Here is a 20,539-nt window from a genome sequence, read left to right on the forward strand (position 1 = left end):
GGATTCTTACAGGCCACAGCCATACAGCTGCCTACAGAGTATAAGTGTCACACTGTAACAAACCTCCTCCTCATGTAATCTCCTTACTACTGGGGTGACACAATGTAACAAATCTCCTTCCATGTAATAACCTTACTGCTGGGGTGACACCCTGTAACCAACCTCCTCCTTATATAATCCCCTTACTACTGGGGTGACACACTGTAACTGTCACGATTCGGCTGGCTGGAGGTGGATCCTCTGTGCCAGAGAGGGATTGGCGTGGACCGTGTTGGTGGACCGGTTCTAAGTTGCTACTGGTATTCACCAGAGCCCGCCGCAAAGCGGGATGGTCTTGCAGCGGCGGTAGCAACCAGGTCGTATCCACCAGCAACGGCTCAACCTCTCTGACTGCTGAAGATAAGCGCGGTACAAGGGAGTAGACAAGAGCAAGGTCGGACGTAGCAGAAGGTCAGGGCAGGCAGCAAGGATCGTAGTCAGGGGCAACGGCAGGAGGTCTGGAACACAGGCTAGGAACACACAACGGAACGCTTTCACTGGCACGATGGCAACAAGATCCGGTGATGGAGTGCAGGGGAAGTGAGGTATAAGTAGGGAGTGCACAGGTGATAACACTGATTAGGCCTGCTGCGCCAATCAGTGGCGCAGTGGCCCTTTAAATTGCAGAGACCCGGCGCGCGCGCCCCCTAAGGAGCGGGGCCGCGTGCCGGGACAAGACAGACGGGGAACGGGTCAGGTACGGGAGCCGGGAAGCGCATCGCGAGCGGGCGCCTCCCGCGTCGCGAATCGCATCCCGGCTGGGAGTGATATTGCAGTGCACCCGGTCAGCAGGTCTGACCGGGGCGCTGCGAATGAGAGGATGCTGTGAGCGCTCCGGGGAGGAGTGGGGACCCGGAGCGCTCGGCGTAACAGTAACAAACCCCCTCCTCATGTTCTCTCCTTTCTACTGGGGTGACACACTGTAACAAACCTCCTCCTCATGTAATCTCCTTACTACTGGGGTGACAAACTGTAACAAATCTCCTCCTCATGTAATCTCCTTACTACTAGGGTGACACACTGTAACAAACCCCCTTCTCATGTAATCTCCTTACTACTGTGGTGACACACTGTAACAAATCTCCTTCCATGTAATTACCTCACTGGGGTGACATGTGACATGTCTCCTACAGCTCAGCCCCGCCTCCTCCAAGCATCACACAGGTCCTTCAACCACAATCTTTCCTCTCCTCCACATCTAAGCTCCGCCCCCAACATGTGATGGTGACATCATCAAAGGTCCTACATCTCCAGCAGTCCGGGCCAGGGGAGGAGACTGAGGGAGGGTAAGAATAATTCAGAGATCGGTCCTGCAGGACTAATGTAACAGGGATGGCGTTCCTCCTCTGGAAAAAGTAAAGGAACACCGTTACTGTGCGTTCCTGCAGGACTCGAGCCCTGGTTGCAGGGCATTAAGGGGGAGATTTATCAAAACCTGTCCAGAGGAAAAGTTGCTGAGTTGCTCATAGCAACCAATCAGATGACTTTTTTCATTTTGCATAGGCGTTTTCAAAAATGTAAGAAGCGATCTGATTGGTTGCTATGGGCAACTCAGCAACTTTTCCTCTGGACAGGTTTTGATAAATCTCCCCCTGTGCAGGTACACATTTTCTGAAATTTCACTCTACACACACACCAAAAAGCTAAGCAGAGTTTGGGCTAGTGTATTTTTAAGACTTTTTGGTGGTTTTTGCACAAACATTGGTGACTTTTTTTTTTTAAGTCTCAGTTGATAAATTCATTACCACTACAAAAAACTAACATTAACAGCTGGCCTGTAAACAAAAAAGTTTCAAAAGAGAGCATGAGACGTTCCACTGCAACAACTTTGAGACAAATATACACACACAAATAGCTCTAAAGACAATGATAAATTCCCCACAATGCCTTCCTTACTGACCTAATGGTTATGTGTGTGCTGGTGTTATCAACCAGCACACACATAACCATTAGGTCAGTAAGGAAGGCATTGTGGGGAATTTATCATTGTCTTTAGAGCTATTTGTGTGTATATTTGTGTGTATATTTGTGGGCCCTTACCCACATATATCAAACAGTCTTTAAACTAGAAGAGTTTAGTGAAGAGGAGTGAGACAAAAATACCTAAAGCAACAATATTGAGTATTACTAAACAGTGGTGTGGTGGACCATCGGTAAATGGCAGGACCACGTGTGTAGCGGTGTAGGTGGTGGGATCAGATGTTATTAACCCCTAGTGTTTGTGACACCAGAGTGATTTTTGGTACTGGAACCACACAAACGGTATCTCTGCTATACCAATGGCTAGTTAAGGAAAGGAGAGTCCACAACCAGTTATGGTTTAACGGAGGCTTTACTGAGTTTAAGACACATTGAATTATCTTCATAGCTAGGCCAGATTCCCAGAGAGGTGGCCAGGAACTCAGAAGACCTCGCAGCTTGCTGGGACCAATTATACTTGTAATAGACTTGAAACAATTATCTTGAGGCTTGACTATGTGCAGGACTTGACTATTTGTAGTGACCGCAATGCTGCCAGCACTTTTGTAGCACTGCCGGCCATCATCGGGGGTGGGGAGGTGGGGGGTATCGTCAGGCACAGCTGCCTTCATTGTAGCAGGCAGGGAGCTGAGAGTTCGAACTCATGCTGTCAGGCCAGAGTGAGTCTGAAATCTATGCAAAGGCTTGCGGCCAGGACTGCTAGGGAGACCCCTAGTGGTCACTTTTTTAAACAGTAAAAATAAATAAAAGGAAGCAAGTTTTTTAAGGACAACCGGTTTGAAAGTTGTTCATTATGCATTCATCTATCATTTATACATTTATTTGTTTGATCAAAGGTACTCTTTAAAGGGATAAAGGGAAACTTCGCTGGGGGGGGGGGAATTAAGCAATAAGGGGTCAAACTACATTAGGAGATACAGTGGCAATGTTCATTAGGGGTCAGTGATAGAGTTTTTTAGGGACTAGTGACAAAGTTCATTAAGGTGCAGTATCGCAATTAGGGTGGCAATGGCACAAGTAGGATGGCAGTGGAACATTTCCTTGGTAAGCAGTGGCACAATTAAAGTTCCAGTGTTTTAGAGGCAGTGGCACAATTTTGGGGGCAGGGTTAATCCACTAGAGAGCAGCACCACAGTTTATTGGTGGAAAGTTGCAAACAATACATTAGGAGGGCTAAGGTATCATTCAATAAAAAGGCAGTATTTTCATTATTGTTTGAGAAACATCCTCACAATTCCTTAAGGGGGGAACAGTAGCATAATTCATTATTAAAGGAGGCACACAATGGCACAATGGCATGTTTCAGGGTACAAAGTGGCAAAATTATTCAGTGCAGGTTATAGCATATAGAAGTATTATATTTAGGAGCCAAGCATGGGACAGCATTGTATTCAGGGCCATAGGGGGAGATTTATCAAAACCTGTGCAGAGGAAAACTTTCCCAGTTACCTATAGCAACCAATCAGCTTGCTTCTTTCATTTTCATGAAGGCCTGTGAAAAATGAAAGAAGCGATCTGATTGGTTGCTATGGGCAACTGGACAACTTTTCCTCTGCAGAGGTTTTGACAAATCTCCCCCATAATGTGTAGAAGTATTCTATTTAGGGTACACTGTGTGTGGTAGTATTGTATTCAGGGCATAGTAACCGGCAGTATTGTGTTAATAGCACAGTATGTGGCAATATCGGATTCAGTATGTGGAATTTCTCTATTAAGGGGGCACTGTGTGTAGCAGTATTACATAGCAGACATAGCTAAAAGAAGTCTCCATTGCGGTCTGGGACAAATGGGGAAGACAAGGAAAAAGAATGACTGATCAAAGAAGATGTTACCTGTCAGCCATTAGATAAAACTATTCACTCTCTGTCTCTGAGTCTGATGAGTGCTGTAGCCCCTGTATGATCTGCAGTGAGGTGATGACTGACAGCTTTCTCACCTTTGTATAGGTCATACTGGGAGCTGAAAATTTACACATAACAGCAAAATAACTACAGTATAATCCAGGAAATGTCATGTAGTATGTGTCATATAATTTACAACATTTGGAGTTAAGAAGCTATAATCTGCAGAAGAAATAAGCCAATGGGTTTGACCAATGATGTGTATAGGAGCTTTTGACAGTAGATGTCGGAAGGGGGGGGTATCTTTACTTGTAGGTATCTTTACTTGTAAAAGTATGATGTAGCAGCCCATGGGTAAATAGAGCGAGTGATGACCAGAGGATCTGTGGGTATAACTAAAATGATTGGGATATTATTTTCCTGTGGTCAGGGTAACAGTGATGTTGTTCCCCCAGGGCACGCCCAATGTGGTGTCTGTCTGGACAGCATTGTGGCAAACCCAAAATGGTCCACGCAAGGCTAAAATTGGGCATGTTAACCCCTTAACGACGCAGGACGTATATTTACGTCCTGCGCCGGCTCCCGCGATATGAAGCGGGATGTCGCCGCGATCCAGCATCATATCGCGTCGGTACCGGCGCTCATCAACGGCCGGTACCCGCGGCTAATACGACACATCGCCGATCGCGGCGATGTGCGGTATTAACCCTTTAGAAGCGGCGGTCAAAGCTGACCACCGCTTCTAAAGTGAAAGTGACCCGGCTGCTCAGTCGGGCTGTTCGGGACCGCCACGGTGAAATCGCGGCGTCCCGAACAGCTGACCGGACACCGAGAGGGCCCTTACCTGCCTCCTCGGTGTCCGATCGACGAATGACTGCTCTGTGCCTGAGATCCAGGCAGGAGCAGTCAAGCGCCAATAACACTGATCACAGGCGTGTTAATACACGCCTGTGATCAGGATGAGAGATCAGTGTGTGCAGTGTTATAGGTCCCTATGGGACCTATAACAGTGCAAAAAAAATTTTAAAAAAAAATGTTAATAAAGGTCATTTAACCCCTTCCCTAATAAAAGTTTGAATCACCCCCCTTTTCCCATAAAAAAATTAAACAGTGTAAAAAAAAAAATAAATAAACATATGTGGTATCACCGCGTGTGTAAATGTCCGAACTATAAAAATATATAATTAATTAAACCGCACGGTCAATGGCGTACGCGCAAAAAAATTCCAAAGTCCAAAAAAGCGTATTTTGGTCACTTTTTATACCATTTAAAAATGAATAAAAAGTGATCAAAAAGTCCGATCAAAACAAATCATACCGATAAAAACTTCAGATCACGGCGCAAAAAATTAGTCCTCATACCGCCCTGTACGAGGAAAAATAAAAAAGTTATAGGGGTCAGAAGATGACATTTTTAAACGTATAAATTTTCCTGCATGTAGTTATGATTTTTTCCAGAAGTGCGACAAAATCAAACCTATATAAGTAGGGTATCATTTTAACCGTATGGACCTACAGAATAATTATAAGGTGTAGTTTTTACCGAAATTTGCACTGCGTAGAAACGGAAGCCCCCAAAAATTACAAAATGGCGTTTTTTTTTCGATTTTGTCGCACAATGATTTTTTTTCCATTTCGCCGTGCATTTTTGGGTAAAATGACTAATGTCCCTGCAAAGTAGAATTAGCGACGCAAAAAATAAGCCATAATATGGATTTTTAGGTGGAAAAATTGAAAGGGTTATGATTTTTAAAAGGTAAGGAGGAAAAAACGAAAGTGCAAAAACGGAAAAACCCTGAGTCCTTAAGGGGTTAATAACCTGAACAAACCTACAGTATATACTGGTATGCACAGGTTCTTTCATAAAAAGGTATAGTGTCTTAATGGAAAACAGTCATCTGTTCACCCACACTAAACCCAATACACTGGGTTGTAGTGTGGGTGAATAGGAGACCAATGAGGGGTTAATGGGTTAAATATGTGTCTTGCTGTAGGATCCTTGTATAAGTTATCTGCAGAGAATGAGGGGTATGTATATAACCTTTTACTCCATTATTTTGGCTGTAGTTTGTCTCTATTGTTTGGTGCAGTTGCTTCTTGCGACAATATTTTGCACCAAACCATATAGAACATTTTTTACAAAGTGACATTGGAAGTCGTGATTTCAGTTGAAATCATGCAGTGGTCAGGAATTTATGATTTGCGATTTTTTGCATATTTTGGCGCAACTACGCTTATTTAGGCACAATTGTACACCAGTGCTCAGTTGGCTTACAAATTGACTGTGGACAGCATTATTAAAAAGTTGCACATTTGTCGCACAGGTTAAAAAGTTGCACAAAAAGTCGCTGAGAAATGTGATCAGCATCAGATTTAGCCCTGCACCATGTAAAAAAATTGGTGCAGGTACACAGTTTCCAACACGAGAATTAATGGACTAAAAAGATTTTCACCTCCTCCACTTTTCATGCATACCCCCCAATGTCTTTCTCATTGCTCTACTCCACTTTCTTTTCTTTCAGATGAGGGACCAGGTTGAGGGAGTGTCCAAGATTTTGATCTGAGCAGGAGCTCCTGACAAAGTCTAAGAAAGAGAGAGGCTCTAGTACTCTTGTTTCCACCATAATCTATATAAGGCTCCTTCTCTTGTTCCGTTCCTCTTAGCAGGGAGGCTGGGCCAGAGCAAGACAGTGCATTCCCTTTCTAGATATGTTCATGTACATGTTAACCCTTCTGCTCCAGTCATATCTGATACAAATGTAATTCCAATATAAATTTTAAAACAGCATAAATTCATAAAGCACATGTGAAACAATGCACTAGTAGTATGACACCCAACCAAAGGCCATCTCACAGGGATCCCAAAGTTATTGGACCCCCCTCGCCATTGCAACTATATACTTTAGTAGGGCATATGAAAAGGCGTTGCCTAAAGAAAACAAAACCTATAATTTTGAATGGTGGAATAACAACACCAACTACATAGGTTACATACTATATGGTTACGCCACATCTGTAATACATAAATGGACAACTTCCTCTTTATTTTTATGAAATGTAACATTTAAAATAATTTCCACCTACCTATTATAATATAACACAAGCCATGAAGATAAATCATAAATGCGGATATTGTTGAAAGCTTAAACATCTCTAGGTAAGAAAGACCTTTAATGTTTTCATTTGCAACAAATACATAGAATATTGCAAGGGCCTTTCTTCGTAGGTACAGCTGAATGCTGAATATATTTAGCAAACAATATGTATTATCATGCTATTGAATTGTATAACAACCTCTCTCTAAACAGTGAACATGTCTGTTGACAGGAACATTGTATCTTCACAAAGTCAATCAGCGGACAGAATGAGAGAGACCCAGTACTAATGTGTATTTTGAAGGTTTTAGCATACTATTACACTTTCCATTCACTTCCAGGGTTATTTTAACATTACATGGCATTGTATGCACAGTTCTACATTATAAATACAGAACATAGTGGAGTAAATAGAATCAATTTATCATAACAATACAGAACAAAATGTAAGCCTACTGGTCTGTTTAGGCATCGATGTGCATGTGTACTAAGACCATGTTAAAATTTTGGTAACTGAGTACAGTGGTCCCTCAACATACGATGGTAATCCGTTTTTAAATGAACCATCGTTTGTTGAAACCATCGTATGTTGAGGGATCCATGCAATAAAAAGAATAGGAAGTTATACTCACCTGTCCCCGCCGCTCCAGAGCGTCAACGCTCGTCACCGCTACCCTGGATGTCGCCCTCCATCGCTGTTGCCGCATCCCAGGGGTGTCCCCGATGCTCCGGACGTCTCTGCTTCCCCCGGATCCTCGCTCTCCGTTGCCGCCATCACGTCACTACGCACGCTTCTCCTATTGGATGACGGGGCGACGTGATGACGACGAAGGAGAGCGCCGGTGATGCAGGAGATCCCGAAGATGACGCTCCGGAGCCCCGAGGACAGGTGAGAGACCATCACCAGAGCACACGGGGCACCATAAACGGCTATCCAGCGGCAGCTGAAGTAGTCTGCGTTGCCGGATAGCCGTTTATGCGATGGCCCCGACATACAAAAGCATTGTATGTTGATGCTGACTTCAACATGTTGAAATTATCATATGTCGGGGCCATCGTAGGTCGGGGGGTCACTGTATATCCGGTTTGTTTTTGTAGAAATCATGATATCATGCATGAGGGAAAATTTCAATGGGAATGTCTATGGTAGTAAATGTACAGTCCCTAGTTACTTCTGCTTAATGCCATGGGGTTTCCTGGACAAAAAGCAAAAGAGGCACCAGATTTTGGCCTTTGACTCCCCGCCATATGGATTTTGCACCAAAATCTGTCTTTCTTTTTTGCATTTGCCCAGGAAACTCTGTAGCAAGTAAGCAACACAGCTCTGGACTGACGAAAGGTAAGTATAATTTTGCTTTAAAATGTCTTTAATAATCTTTTTTTTTTTTTTTACTTTACGTGCCCTGAATTATTTAGGACTTTTTCAAATTTGAGGACTTAATTGAAAAGGAGATTATTATTATTATTATTTTTTTTTTTTATAAAAGTGTGTAACTGTATTTTATTCTCTTATTTATGTTTTCCTTAGTAGTGGTAGGCAGCAACCATTAATAAACTGGGCCTTAGAGTTATCCTGTAATGTGGATAGCACTAACCAATATATTGCCTTGGTATACACCACCATCAGAAATGGGACTCAGGGCCTGGAAGGTGGCAGGCTTGTATTATTAGATTAGGAAAGGCCAAAATAAATTTCCCTTCTCATCCTGGTAGTACTAGGCTGCTGCTTTGTTTTGCACCTGACTGGTTATGGAAAAGAGAGGGGACCCTGTGCTATTTAAAATAAAAAATATATCATTATTGGGGTCCACCCATTATATATAAATAAAAACTGTGAGGTCCACCCATTTTTTCCATAGGCAGCCAGTACAAAACCAAGCAGCAGAAGCCTAATACTATTAGGGTGGGAAGGGTTATTTATTTTGGCCCTTTCTAGGTTAACAACACCAACCTGCTACTGCCCAGAATCTGAGCCCAATTTCCAAGGCTTGGGGCTTGATGGTACTCAGCTATTCATATTATTCCTAGTACTAATACCAGGTAAGTATTGTGTCCCTGTATCTACAGTAAAGGTCCTCCAACCTGACCTATACTGTAGATACAGGCACACGATACTGACCTGGTATTACAGTGTCCCTGATATTCAAAGAGGTATACATTGGATATGTGGGGGTTGAGAATAATTTTTTCATGTTTTCCCTTTGCTTTTTCTACAGCATTTGAAGTGATAGTATGGTACTCCAGGAGTGATTCTGTTGTTCCCATTGAACCATATTCATGAAGGTGTCTTAGGTTTTGTTTTTCTAGGGGGGATTCCATTTTTTAAGAATTATTATTAAATGTAAATTTTTAATGCCCATGCTCCCTCTCTGTGTTTTTTTCTGGTGATGAACTTGGTGCACATATTATGAGTGCATATGCTTTATATGGGGAATGCCTAGCAAGGATTAGAGGGGGAACCATTAGGAAGTGCACGTTGGCCAGTTCCAAGCAGTACTCGAGCGTGGCCCCTAGTGGACAGAGCAGAAACTGCAGCAAAGGCTGAAGCAGCAGGAGAGAATTCAGAGGTTGCTTGATTCTGGTAAGAACACATAGTACACCAGTGGTTTTAACCAGCAGGGTTACAGCATGCTTAACCCCTTTAGGACCCAGCCCAAATATACCTTAAGGACCCAGCAATTTTTTGAACATCTGACCACTGACACTTCAAGCATTAATAACTCTGGAATGCTTTTACCTTTTATTCTGATTCCAAAATTGTTTTTTCGTGACATATTCTACTTTATGTTAGTGGTAAAATTTTGTCGATACTTGCATCATTTCTTGGTGAAGAATTCCAAAATTTGATGAAAAAATTGAAAATGTTGCATTTTTTTAAAACTTTGAAGCCCTCTGCTTATAAGGAAAATGGATATTCCAAATAAATTATACATTGATTCACATATACAATATGTCTACTTTATGTTTGCATCATAAAGTTTACATGTTTTTACTTTTGGAAGACATCAGAGGGCTTCAAAGTTCAGCAGCAATTTTCACATTTTTCACAAAATTTTCTAAATCGGAATTTTTCAGGGACCAGTTCAGTTTTGAAGTGGATTTGAAGGGCCTTCATATTAGAAATACCCCAGAAATGACCCCATTATAAAAACTGCACCCCTCGAAGTATTCAAAATGACATTCAGTAAGTGTGTTAACCCTTTAGGTGTTTCACAGGAATAGCAGCAAAGTGAAGGAGAAAATTCAAAATCTTCTTCATTTTTTACACTCTCATGTTCTTGTAGACCCAGTTTTTGCATTTTTACAAGTGGTAATAGGAGAAAAAGCCCCCAAAATGTGTAACCCAATTTCTCTCGAGTAAGGAAATACCTCATATGTGTATGTCAAGTGTTCGGCGGGCGCAGTAGAGGGCACAGAAGGGAAGGAGCGACAATGGGATTTTGGAGAGTGAATTTTTCTGAAATGGTTGTTGGGGGGCATGTCACATTTAGAAAGCCCCTATGGTGCCAGAACAGCAGAAAACACCACATGGCATACCATTTTGGAAACTAAACCCCTCAAGGCACGAAAAAAAGGGGCCAGTCAGCCTTAACGCCCCACAGGTGTTTGACAACTTTTCGTTAAAATTGGATGTGTAAATGAAAAAAAAAATTCACTAAAGTGCAGTTTTTTTCCCAAATTTACCATTTTTACAAAAGGTAATGGGAGAAAATGCTCCCCAAAATTTGTAACCCCATCTCTTCTGAGTATGGAAATACCCCATGTTATGACGTAAAATGCTCTGCGGGTGAACTACAATGCTCAGAAGAGAAGGAGTCCCATTTGGCTTTTAGAAAGAAAATTTTGCTGAAATGATTTTTGGTGGGCATGTCGCATTTAGGAAACATTGAGCGTGAGCCCTGCTGTGTGCCCACAGAGCATTTTACACCCACATATGGGGTATTTCCGTACTCAGGAGAAATTGCATTACAAATTTTGGGGGTCTTTTTTTCCTTGTGAAAATAAAAAGTATGGGGCAACACCAGCATGTTAGTGTAAACATTTTTTATTTTTTACACCAACAGGCTGGTGTAGCCCCCAACTTTTCCTTTTCATAAGGGGTAAAAGGAGAAAAAGCCCCACAAAATTTGTAGTGCAATTTCTCCCGAGTACGGAAATACCCCATATGTGGCCCGACAGTGGCTCCGAAGTGAGAGAGCGCCATGCGCATTTGAGGACTAAATTAGGGATTGCAAAGGGGTGGACATAGGGGTATTCTACACCAGTGATTCCCAAACAGAGTACCTTCAGCTGTTGCTAACCTCCCAGCATGCCTGGACAGTCAGTGGCTGTCCGGAAATGCTGGGAGTTGTTGTTTTGCAACAGCTGGAGGCTCCATTTTGGAAACACTGCCGTACGATACGTTTTTCATTTTTATGGGGGGGGGGGAGCAATGTAAGGGGGTGTATATGTAGTGTTTTACTCTCTATCTTGTGTTAGTGTAGTGTAGTCTTTTTAAGGCACATTCGCACTGGCGGGTTACTGCGAATTTCCCACTAGGAGTTTGCGATGCAGCTCAAACTTGAAGCAGGAAACTCACTGTAAACTCGCCCGGGTGAATGTACCCTGTACATTCACATGGGGGGAGGGGCAAACCTCCAGCTGTTTCAAAACTACAACTCCCAGCATGTACTGACAGACCGTGCATGCTGGGAGTTGTACTTTTGCAACAGCTGGAGGAACACTGGTTGGAAAACTTCAGTTAGGTTTTGTTACCTAACTCAGTATTTTCCAATCAGTGTGCCTCCAGCTGTTGCAAAACTACAACTCCACATGTAATGATCGCCGAAGGGCATGCTAGGAGATGTAGTTATGCAACAGCTGGAGGTGCACAACTACAACTCCCAGCATGCCGAGACAGCTGTTTGCTGTTTGGGCATGCTGGGATTTGCAGTTTTGCAACATCTGGAGGGCTACAGTTTAGAGACCACTGCACAGTGATCTCCAAACTGTGGCCCTCCAGATGTTGCAAAACTACAAATCCCAGCATGTCCAGACAGCAAACTGCTGTGTGTACATGCTAGGAGTTGTAGTTTTGCAAGATCTAGAGGGCCACAGTTTAGATACCACTGCATAGTGATCTCCAAACTGTAGCCCTCCAGCTGTTGCAAAACTACAAATCCCAGTATGCCCAAACAGCTGTCTGGGCATTCTGGGAGTTGTAGTTTTGCAACATCTAGAGGGTTACTGTTTAGAGACCACTGTACAGTGGTCTCAAACCGTAGCCCTCCAGATGTTGCTAGGCAGCTCACCAGCATTCATAGGATCCAGGGAACCGCATCGCCGTCCTCTGCTGCCGCCAATCACTGTTGCCGATCATCGCCTCCGCTGCCGTCGATGGGTAAGTGGACGCCAGTCTTCCTCGGTTTCCCTGTTTTGCCCCGCCTATTGTGGGTAGGCAGAACAGGGAAACAGAACGTTAACCCCCCGCTCCCGATCTGCTATTGGTCGTCGCTTCTAGACGACCAATAGCCAGGATATGGGGGGGTGGCACTTTCAGGGGGATCATGGGTGTCTTGGACAACCCTTATTTTCCGGGTCACCGGGTCACCATAGACCCGTATGACCTGGAATTGCTCAAATCGCTGGTGTGAATTCACCAGCGATTTGCAGCGATTGCCAACCTGGAGGAGTCTGATGACCCCCCTGGGCATTTGCGTGGGGTGCCTGCTGATCAATATCAGCAGTCACCCCGGTCCGGTCCCCGCCTGGTACGCGGTGGGGACCGAAATTCCTATGGATGTACATGCACGTCATGGGTCCTTAACTAACAGGGTCCCATGACGTAGCGGTACGACATGGGTCCTTAACACGTTAAGTCAAGCAATCTTACTGGTGTTTATTTGAATTTATGTCCCTAGGACATGTCAAATGTTTTTATAATAACAGGTACACTTTAAGATTAATAGTCTATTCATGTTTAGCTATTGGGAAACCCAATTCTGCAATTTAGGGCTCCTAGTTCTGTATGTAAAGAAAATAAAGGAAATGGTAAAGCTAAACAAGGGACATTGGGATCAAAAATAGGTGCAAATGCTGTGTGCCAAACCGATCCTCCCCTTCACCAACACTACTTATGCCATCTTACTTTCTCAAACTTCACAGCATTTATGGTCAGTCAGCTCTCCCCATTCTACATTTATATAGGATATCACTGTCACTACTTTGGGATAAGGGAAGAGAAAAGGCCAGATGTCAAAAAATCCTTTCAAGATGTTCATGGTAAGAAGCTTACAAGTCTAAGAATAAAATTGTCTTTTAAAGTTGGTTGCTAACCTGGGGATAACAAAGAACCATGGGGTGCTATAGCAAACAGCAAAGTTTAAAATTGAGCACCTCTTTAGCACAATCACATTCAACAGCAAAGGAGTTAAACATATCATAAAGGCTCATAATTTTGTATGTTCACTTAGTGACTTTTATCTGTCCTTAGTGATCTAAAAGAAAAAAAATTCTACCATCCCTTTCATCAACCTGAGTTGGGCACTTTTGACTAAAAGGTGGGCCATTTTGATTAATGTGTCCAGTAGAAGTGGCTATGACTGCCACCCTTAACGGCAACCCCTGTGTGAGATGTAATGGAAACACCATTGGTTATTTATAAACAAAATACCCCATAAGAACCGTTTTTTTATTTTTGTTCATTTTTGAAACTTAAAGTCCAAATTTGTTTTCAGGATAGAAAACCTACTAAATTGTAAAGCGATTAAACAGGAGTTCATGGCTTTGTTAGAAAATTGTGTTGTAATGGAGACCTTGAGCTTGTAAGATATGCCATATGGTTTGTCTGAGATCTCCTTCTATAGAGGTTATCTACATCCTGTTAACATGTTCAAGTGTAAAACGTATTAGGTCTTCTTAAAACCTGTTCTAATCACAAATCCTTTTTCCAACGTCCTTCTAATCATGCATTCCCAACACAGTATTTCTCAAATGAGTGTTTGACAGCTCCCAGACAAAACAAACACCATACTGTCTGCAAAGACATTTTTTGTACTTTTCAAAATGTCACAGACGTACCTTCCAAAGAGTATTTAATTTGACATAGAGCACCAGGGTAAGGACATCAATACTTTATATGTATAATTTTAAAGCAGCAATAAAACCCTTAGCCCCTTAAGGACCTTGGCATATGGGTACGCGTATGGGTACGCACCGGGCAGGGACCCAAACGGGATGCCTGCTGAAATCCCCCCCCCCCCATTTTGGCGATTGTGACCCGGAAAAAAAGGGTGATTGTGAAGTCTGAGTCGGCCCCAATCACCCTTGCCCAGCAGGAGTGAGGTGGCACCGGTGCCACCTCATGGTGTGATTACCCATCCTGCTGGACCAATCACCTGTCCTGCTGGGCGGCATTGGAAGGGCATCGGTGGTGGAGGGAGGGGGTGATTGGTGGTGGGGGGAGGCTTAGGGAGGCTTACCCGGGGTCCGGTGTGGCGGCAGTCCCGAGCGGTGGCGTTACCCAGCGGTGGCGTTCCCCAGCAGCGGCGGTCCGGGCGGTCTTCTGCAGAGGGATCTAACAGCAGGGGGTAAGCAACTCCCAGCATGCACAGGCAAAGGGCATGCTTGGAGTTGTAGTTTTGCAACAACTGGAGGCACAACTGCAACTCCCAGCATGCCCTTTGGCTGTCTGGGCATGCTGGGAGTTGTAGTTTTGAAAATTTGTGCCTCCAGCTGTTTCATAACTACAACTCCCACCATGCATGGACAGCCAAAGGCATGCTGGGAGCTGTAGTAGTGTGCCTCCAGCTGTTTCAAAACTACAACGCTCAGCATGTCCTTCGGCTGTCAGTGAATGCTGAGAGTTGTAGTTTTGCAACAGCTGAAGGCACACTTGTTGTGAAACACAGAGTTTGTTACCTAACTCAGTGTTTTGCAACTAGTATGCCTCCAGCTGTTGCAAAACTACAACTCCCAGCATGCACTGACAGACCGTACATGCTGGGAGTTGTAGTTTTGCAACAGCTGGATGCACACTGGTTGCGAAACACTGAGTTAAGCAACAAACTCTCAGTGTTTTGCAACCATTGAGCCTCCAGCTGTTGCATAACTACAACCCCCAGCATGCACGAACAGCCAAAGGGCATGCTGGAAGTTGTAGTTTCGCAACAGCTGGAGGTTTGCCAACCCCCACCCCCCCATGTGAATGTACAGGGTATATTCACACGGGCGGGGGTTTATAGCAAGATTCTAATTGCAAGTTTCAGAAGCAGTAAATTTTCCGCTGCAGCTCAAATTCCCATGGTAAAACTCACTGTGAACCCCCGCCCGTGTGAATGTACCCTAAAAACACTACACAACTCTACACTAACACAATAAAAAGTAAAGAACACTACATATACACACCCCTACACAGTCCCTTACCCCCTCCCCAAGAAGGAAGGGGGCTATGAGGAGGCAAAATCTCAGCTTGCTTTTTGCCGAAAATATCCTGGTAAGCCTTGGGAGGGGCCGGTAAGGGTGGAACCTCAGGAGTTAGACAAGTGGGAGCAGATGTGAGGCATCGTTTGTGACAAGAGGAACCCCAATTTTTGATCTCCCCGGTGGTCCAGTCAAGGGTGGGAGAATGACGTTGGAGCCATGGCAGACCGGGGAGGACTTCAGAGGTGCAGTTGAGCAGAACAAAAAATTCAATTTTTTCGTGATGCAGTCCAATGCTCATAAGCAGGGGTTCTGTGCGGTAACGCACAGTGCAGTCCAATTTTTCTCTGTTGCGAGAAGAAATGTAGAGCGGCTTGACGAGACGGGTTACTGGGATGCTGAACCTATAAACAAAAGAGGCCAAAACAAAATTTCCAGCAGAACCAGAGTCCAAGAAGGCCACAGCTGAGAAGGAGGAGTTGGCAGAAGGAGAAATCCGCACAGGCACAGTGAGACGAGGAGAAGCAGAAGTCACACCAAGGGACGCCACTCCCATGTGAACAGGGTGCGTGCGTGCGTTTCCCAGACGCGGAGGACGAATAGGGCAGTCCACTAGGAAATGTTCGGTACTAGCGCAGTACAGGCATAAGTTTTTATCTCTGCGACGAGACCTCTCTTCATGGGTCAGGCGAGACCGATCCACTTGCATAGCCTCCTCGGCGGGAGGCACAGGGGTAGATTGCAAAGGATACTGGGAGAGAGGTGCCCAGAGATCAAGGTCCTTTTCCTGGCGGAGCTCCTGGTGTCTTTCAGGAAAACCCTTGTCGATGCGGGTGGCCAAAAGGATAAGTTCAGACAGGTTAGCTGGAATTTCTCGTGCGGCCAGTAGATCTTTGATTTTGCTGGATAAGCCTTTCTTGAAGGTCGCGCAGAGGGCCTCATTGTTCCAGGCTAGCTCTGAGGCGAGGGTACGAAACTGGATGGCGTAATCGCCTACGGAAGAAGTTCCTTGGACTAGGTTCAGCAAAGCAGTCTTGCGGAGGAGGCCCGGGCTGGCTCCTCGAAGACACTACGGACTTCAGCGAAGAAGGACTGGACTGTGGCTGTGGCAGGATCATTGCGGTCTCAGAGCGGTATGGCCCAAGACAAGGCCTTTCCAGACAGAAGACTAACTACGAAAGCCACCTTAGACCGTTCTGTAGGAAATTGGTCCAACAACATCTCCAAATGTAGGGAACATTGAGACAGGAAACCACAGCAGAGTCTAGAGTCCCCATCAAATTTGTCCGGCAGGGACAAGCGGAGGCTAGGAGCGGGCACTCGCTGCGGAGGAGGTGCAGGAGCTGGCGGAGGAGATGGTTGCTGCTGTAGCTGTGGCAGAAGTTGCTGTAGCATGGCGGTCAACTGCGACAGCTGCTGTCCCTGTTGGGCGAACTGTTGGGATTGCTGGGCGACGACCGTGGATAGGTCAGCGAGACTTGGCAGCGGCACCTCAGCGGGATCCATGGCGGGATCTACTGTCAGGATTCGGCAGGCTGGAGGTGGATCCTCTGTGTCAGAGAGGGATTGGCGTGGACCGTACCGGTGGACCGGTTCTAAGTTGCTACTGGTATTCACCAGAGCCCGCCGCAAAGCGGGATGGTCTTGCTGCGGCGGTAGCAACCAGGTCGTATCCACCGGTAACGGCTCAACCTCTCTGACTGCTGAGACAGGCGCGGTACAGAAGGACAAGGCAAGAGCAAGGTCGGAAGTAGCAGAAGGTCAGGGCAGGCAGCAAGGGTCGTAGTTAGGGGCAACAGCAGAAGGTCTGGAACACAGGCTTGGGACATACACAAATGCTTTCACTGGCACAAGGCAACAAGATCCGGCAATGCAGGGAAGGGGAAGTGAGGTTATAAAGGCGTGGAGCAGGTGGAAGTTAATTACAGTGATTGGGCCAGGCACCAATCAGTGGTGCACTGGCCCTTGAAATCTTAGAGAGCTGGCGCGTGCGTGCCCTAGAGAGCGGAGCCAGGACGTGACAGCCGGGGACCGGGACAGGTAAGTAGCTTGGGATGTGATTCGCGAGCGGGCGCGTCCCGCTATGCGAATCACATCCCCGCCAGTACCAGTGCAGCGCTCCCGGTCAGCGGGTCTGACCGGGGCGCTGCAGAGAGGAGAACGCCGCGAGCGCTCCGGGGAGGAGCAGGGACCCGGAGCGCTCGGCGCAACAAACGTCTGGTATGGCAGTGTTTCCAAAACGGAGCCTCCAGCTGATACAAAACAACTCCCAGCATTTCTGGACAGCCAATGACTGTCCAGGCATGCTGGAAGTTTTCCACCAGCTAGAGGCACCCTGTTTGGGATTCACTGGCATAGAATACCCCTATGTCCACCCCAATGGAAATCCCTAATAAAGGCCTCAAATGCGCATGGCACTCTCTCACTTCAGGCAACAGTTTAGGGTCACATATGGGGTATTTCCGTACTGGGGAAAAATTGCCTAACAAATTTTTAAGGTTTTTTTCTCCTTTCACCCCTTATTTCCAAGGTAAAAAAAAATGCAACATTTTCAAATTCTTCATTTTTCACCAAGAAATGATGCAAGTATCATATCAAAGTAGAATATGTCATGAAAAAATGTTCTCGAAATCAGAATGAAAAGTAAAATCATCCCAGAGTTATTAATGCTTAAAGTGACAGTGGTCAGATGTGCAAAAAATGATCGGGTGCTTAAGAGGTTAATGTTTTATTGTAACCACTATGGGGGAGATTTATCAAAACCTGTCAGGAGGAAAAGTTGCTGAGTTGCCCATAGCAACCAATCAGATAGGGTGACCACGTGTCCCGGATTGCCCGGGACAGTCCCGCATTTGGAGAGTCTGTCCCGGGTCCTTGTCACCCTCATTCCGGGACAATGCAGTGTCCCGGAATCAGGCCCGGACTGGCCCTTGGGCACACCGGGCATTTTCCCGATGGGCCGGGTTGTCCCCCTGCCTGCTCTTAATACTAAGCAGCCGCAGGTATAAGAGCTGTGCCCAGGGCCGTCATCAGGGGGTACAGTGACTGACAGGTCTGAAAGCCTGTGAAGTTTTTATTGACAGCTTCCCCCTTCAGGCCCTTTTCAATCAGCGCAGGGGCCGCACTGACTCTCTGGGAAGAGAAAAACAGCTGAGAGCAACGCTCCTCCCCCACATGACCCCCTGTGTGCAGTCTGAATGGAGGAGCAGGAGCATGCTGTATTTCCTGCTTCACAACAGACTCTAAAGCTGCCCAGGGAAAAGGAAGCCTTCCCCTGCTCACAGCTGGTGCCATGTACAGTAAGTAACTTTATATATATATATCTCTACTTTTCATCTCACTCTCTTTCATGTCACCAGGGTGCCTCCAGCTGTTGCAAAAAAAAAAACAACTCCCAGTATGTCTCTGTGTGTGTGGACGTGCTGGGAGTTGTAGTTTTGCAACAGCTGGAGGCACCCTGGTTCAGACACACTGATCTGTCTATTAATCTATCAATCTATCTCTTAGTGTTTTCTAACAGGGGGGGGCTCCAACTATTTCATAACTACAACTTCCAGCATGCCTTTGGCTGTGTGGGCATGCTGAAAGTTGTAGTTTTGCAACAGCTGGAGGCACACTGGTTGGGAAACACTGATCTATCTATCTCATGTCGATCTCATATCTATCTATCTCATATATATATCTATCTATCCATATCATATCTATCTATCTCATATCTATCTATCTATCTATCTATCTATCTCATATCTATCTCATATCTATCTATCTCATGTCTAACTATCTATCTATCTATCTCATGTATATCTCATATCTATCTATCTATCTATCTCATATCTATCTCATATTTATCTTATATCATATCTATCTCTATTTATCTTATATATGTCTGTCTTTCTATTTATCTTATATCTATCTTATATTCAGGGACTTTCCTGAGAGGGGGACAGACTTTTTTTTTCCATTTACTCATTGCATACTTAAAGGAAAACTGTCAGCAAAGCACCTGCACTAACCAGTGGTACTGGCTGGCAGTATGGGTGACGCTGATTAAAATTATGCTAACCTTGCCCGAATCCGTCACCTCGTTGTGCTGTTATATTCATTTTTGTGATTATGGTAATGAGGACCAAGTGGCACAGGCAAGCAGAGAAGCTTGCCTTCGGGCACTGTGACATCGGCCAGGCTAATGACCATTCATTCCCTCCCTCCGCTTCTCCCTCTCCGCTTCCCAAACACATCTTCTGCACATGTGCTGCTTCCTGGGTACACCCGGAAGTGGCCTCTGCGCAGCTTAAGTACAGCCCAGGAAGCGGCACATGACAGAAGACATGTTTGGGAAGCGGAGAGGAGAGGGAATGAATATTAATTAGCCCGGCCGATGTCACAGTGCCCGAAGGCAAGCTTCTCACCCCACCTGTGCCACTTGGTCCCCATTACCATAATCACAAAACTGAATATAACAGCGCAACGAGGTGACGGATCCGGGCAAGGTTAGCATCATTTTAATCAGCGTCACCCACACTACCAGCCAGTACCACTGGTTAGTGCGGGTGCTTTGCTGACAGTTTTCCTTTAAATGGCAGAAAGGGGGCCCGCTGCCAGCCCGTAACCCCAAGTCTAGCCCCAAACCTCTATTCACTTAGACTGCAGGATGGGCTGTGGGTACTTTAAAGCCAGCACAGGGGCTGCCAGGGGTAGGCACTACTTTCTGGGGGCACTATCTACTGGGGCACTATCTACTGGGCGCATTACTTACCTGGGTAAAGTACCTACTGGGGGCACAACTTATTATGGGCATTACCTACTGAGGGCACTACCTACAAGGTGCATTAACCACCTGGGGGGGGGGGGCACTAGCTACTGGAACATTACCTGTCTTGGGACTTACCTACTATCTACTTGGGGGTATTACCTACCTGCGGGGGTACTACCTACTGGGGGACATTACCTACTACCTTTTGGGACATTAACTACAACTTACCTGGGGGCATCACCTGGTACCTACTGGGGGCATAACCTACCTGGGGGCATTACTTTCTGGTAGTATTGGCTACAACCTACCTACTGGGGGCATTACCTCCCTGGGAGCAATACGAGGGGCATTCCCTACGTACTGGGGGCACTACCAACCTACTGGGGACTTCTACCTTATTGGGGAGATTCTCTACCTACCTACTGGGGGCA

At 45.4% G+C, this 20,539-nt stretch overlaps 1 long non-coding RNA gene across 2 annotated transcripts in view; it reads left to right on the forward strand.

The window, feature by feature from the left end:
- The first annotated feature begins 1,198 nt into the window (after positions 1 to 1,198).
- The window catches only part of LOC130277589 (uncharacterized), a 30,786-nt gene continuing 11,445 nt past the window's right edge, over positions 1,199 to 20,539 (forward strand). Inside the window, exons 1-3 of one of the 2 annotated variants that reach the window (XR_008845481.1) lie at positions 1,199 to 1,325; positions 6,383 to 7,017; positions 9,172 to 9,348. This is a non-coding gene — a long non-coding RNA (uncharacterized LOC130277589). Of the gene's footprint in view, positions 1,326 to 6,382; positions 7,018 to 9,171; positions 9,349 to 20,539 lie in introns of those variants that run through there. The other variant, XR_008845482.1, reaches the window with a different exon arrangement.

The sequence above is a fragment of the Hyla sarda genome, chromosome 6, assembly GCF_029499605.1.
Source record: "Hyla sarda isolate aHylSar1 chromosome 6, aHylSar1.hap1, whole genome shotgun sequence".
In the NCBI taxonomy this organism is placed as follows: Eukaryota; Metazoa; Chordata; class Amphibia; order Anura; family Hylidae; genus Hyla; species Hyla sarda.